We start from the raw sequence: 3,647 nt of genomic DNA, 5'->3' as shown, positions 1-3,647 counted from the left end.
GGCCCGGAAGCGTGCACCACGCATGCGTTCTTCCTCCGTCTTCCTGAAACTCTGAAGGGAGCTTCCTAAAGCGCAGCTGTGCTTGTTCGCTCTCCGTTTCGTTACCTTGGTCTCCCAAGACTTAGAGGTAAAATTTGGCTGCTTTATCACTGGAAGATTTGAAAATACTAGTCCCCCCTCTGTTTTTCCCTGTCCGGCTATTTCCCTTTGCAGAGGGGAAAGACCTGTACTGAGCTGAGCAGCCTCTTCGTCCACGTCCTTCAAGTGGTCCCTGACACTCGCGACGCTGGGAAGTGAGATAAACTGGTTGGTAGACACATGTCTGGTAGCCGAAAAGTCACATCTGTTTTAACTTAGAACCTGTTTATTACTAGAAGGAAACAGCCGTGGTTTTGTTCTGATTGTTTTTGTTTTTGCACGTGGTGTCACCCTCCTCCCCCCAGTGCTTAGGGAGATCCTCGCTCAAATCCCAGTGTTGCAGCTCATCGCTGTGACTTGGGGCTGTTCTCCCTAACATTTCAAAGGGTGGGTAATCTCATGGAGAAAATGAAAATGACAATACAGAGTTGTTTTGAGCGTTAAATGAGATATTGGGAATAATTGTCAAACATGGACTAGACTCATTGCCTGCAGAGAACTTAACGTTTAATGAATGAAAGCTATTGTTACAATCACGGCCACAAGGTACAGAGTAACCAAGGAAGAAAGTGATAGTAATTTATTTCTGTGTTCTGACAGGATAGGTGTGTTTGGCCAATAGAATATGAAGATATGTAAAAGTAAGAAATGCAAGTCAAAAACGTACAATTTAATATCTAAAATTATTACATACATGTGTAAGACAATGAGGCTTCTCACACTATGTTGGTGAAGATATAAACTCATACATTTCCTGGCAAGCAGTTAGGCAATATGTAGCAAGAGTATTAAAACTTCAAATTTTCACATCCTTTAGCCCCGCAACCTTCCAGAGTCACCCCTTCCATTAGTAGGCAAATAAAATAACATGAACCCTCTTTTCCAGGGGCATGTACTCCCCAATTTTTCTAAAGATTTTTGAGAAGGAAGGCTTACAACTTTTTGCTGGTAGTTGACTGTCATTATTTTCTGGGCTCTGCTCCTGGCTCAAGTCTTGATCACTTTGTGCTGTCTTATCACTACTTATGGATTCTTTGTTACTCTCTCTGCATCCCTTTGCCACACTTTTAAACATGGTTCCTTTCTATCATACCACAAGTCAGCATAAACAGAAAGCTGTATGTATAACAGATAAAATTAAGTACAAAAAAAAGCAAACAACTTAAAACTGAATATCCAACATTGATTTTTGTTTTTTGCATTAAAAAAATTTTTTTATTGGAGTATAGTTGATTTACAATGTTGTGTTAGTTTCAGGTGTACAGCAACAACATTGATTTTTATTAGAGCTCAAAGTTCATTTTCTGCCAAGAGTAATATTGTAGTGATCCCCCTTCTTCCTGAGCCCAGTCAGCCATCAGTTCCCTGGAAGCCCACTCTGATTCTCCAGTGAGATTTTTCCCAAATGCTTTCCTGTAAGTCCAGGGGCCCAGGCTCCCCTTTTTTCAAGCTGCTGCAATGAAAATGGAAAATTCCACGTATACAGGCCCATGTGGCTCTACCTTTATCTCAGCGTCTCTGTTACAAGACTAACCTTTGGACTCCTTTTTTTATAACCAAAATGCCCACTTACGTGTGTTCCCAAACACAGCAGTATCCTCCCAACTTTTTTAGAACGCAGAGACTTTTGCTATTAAAATCGTCTTTTGTTCCTTTATTCAAATAGAATGACTACAATGTAAAAGGACTAACCTGTAGGTATGAAAATTCTTCCTCTGAAATGCCAGTCATCAGTTCAGGCATTGGATGAAAGTTTGTAGTCTCTATAAACAGTGGTGTTCAGCAAAAATATAATTGAGCAACAAATGCAAGCCATATATGTAATTTAAAATGTTCTAGTAGCCATATTAGATAAAGTAAAAAGAAATGGCTGAAATTAATTTTAATAATCCAGTATAGCTTAGACATTATTATCTCAGCATAAATATAAAAATATAAAGATAAAAAATTAATGAGATATTTTAAATTCTGTTTTTCATATGAAGTTAAAAATTTGTACAATTCAATTCTGAGCAGCCACATTTCAGGTGCTCAATAGCCATATGTGGTTAGGATGTATTCTTTTAGATAACAGAGTTCCATACAATAACATAAAACACCAATAGAGTTCTTAGGATTTTTTGATTACATATAACTAGAAAATTTTAGTCTAAGGGAGAAAAGAATACCATTAACCTCTCATCTTAATGTCTATTGAGACTTTTGTGCTAACCCCAAACTTTCCTTTAATTTTCATTATACTTGTTTTCTCTCTCTGTCGACTAAAAAATACATTCACAACCTAAAAGTTGAGAGTTATGTTTTATTCGGCAGGAATTTTTAGGACTTCAAGCCGGGGAGGAAGCACCTGAGTAACCCTGAGAGAACTGCTCCAAGGAGGTTGGAAGGGTGGGGGAGGTGCAGGCGTGGGCAGCCAGTATATATAGGAGTTTTGCAACAAAGGGCAGGTAGTCTGAACTTGAAAAGATTATTGTTAGTTAAAGAAAACCAGATATGTCAAGTTAAGGAATTTAGCACTTTTCTATGTACGGGAAGATGTAAGAGTCTGGGCTCACTGAAGTCATTCCTTTGATATGTACCTCAGCTATCTGAGGCCAGTATCCTGTGTTTTCATATCCTGAGTTACCTCAGGGCTCACCGTGGGGAGTGGCTGCAATTTGATGGCTGCTAGATGGCAGGTATTCTTTCCTTCTGAGTTCCCTGAGAGCTCACTATAGGCTGTGGCTGCAATTGCTGATGACTCTGACATCCTGTTTACTGATATTGAAGGAAATATTCCTTTTCTCATTCCTAAACACTGCTTTCTAAAGCTCTTCCCCACTATGACTCCTAAATTACGACAGCTGGATACAGCCTGGCCTGTTATCATTATTATCTTTTATGTTTCCCAGAGTGAAACTCCTAACAAAGTTTCTTGAGAATTTCCATGAGTGACAGATACGCATAGGAAGACCAGGTTAGTTTTAAGTTGAAGACAGAGGAGTCAGATAGGAGCTGGCATATCTACAAGATGTGTGTCAAAGTATATGTGTTTAACCTTTTGATTTCAACTTTTCAAAATTATTAAATATCACTGTGAAGATGTTAAATTCTTTTCAGATTAGTCTTCAAATTTCAATCAGTAATTAATAATGATAGCCTTAACAACAAATAGTATATAGACATAAGCATGTGGACAAAAAATGTTGCCTGCCATTTCGGTAAACACAGAATGTTGCCCCACTATCAAGCCATCAGCCACTGCAGCTGTCCCTGACGGTGCAGCCTGAGGGGAATTCAGGATGGAGGAAAACAGGATATTGGCCCTAGATAGTTCAGATGCATATCTAAGAAATAATTTCAATGAGCCCAGACTCTTGCATCTTCCAGTACATAGAAAAGCACAAAAAGCACAAAAATCATTAACTTGAGATGTCTGTTTTTTGTGATTAGCATTAATCTTTTGATGTGTGACTACATGGGTGTATTTGTTTGTTTGTTTGTTTTCAGCAAAAACTCCTATATATCCT

This window comes from Kogia breviceps, chromosome 9 (assembly GCF_026419965.1).
Source record: "Kogia breviceps isolate mKogBre1 chromosome 9, mKogBre1 haplotype 1, whole genome shotgun sequence".
Taxonomy (NCBI): Eukaryota; Metazoa; Chordata; class Mammalia; order Artiodactyla; family Physeteridae; genus Kogia; species Kogia breviceps.
This window is presented reverse-complemented; position numbering follows the sequence as displayed.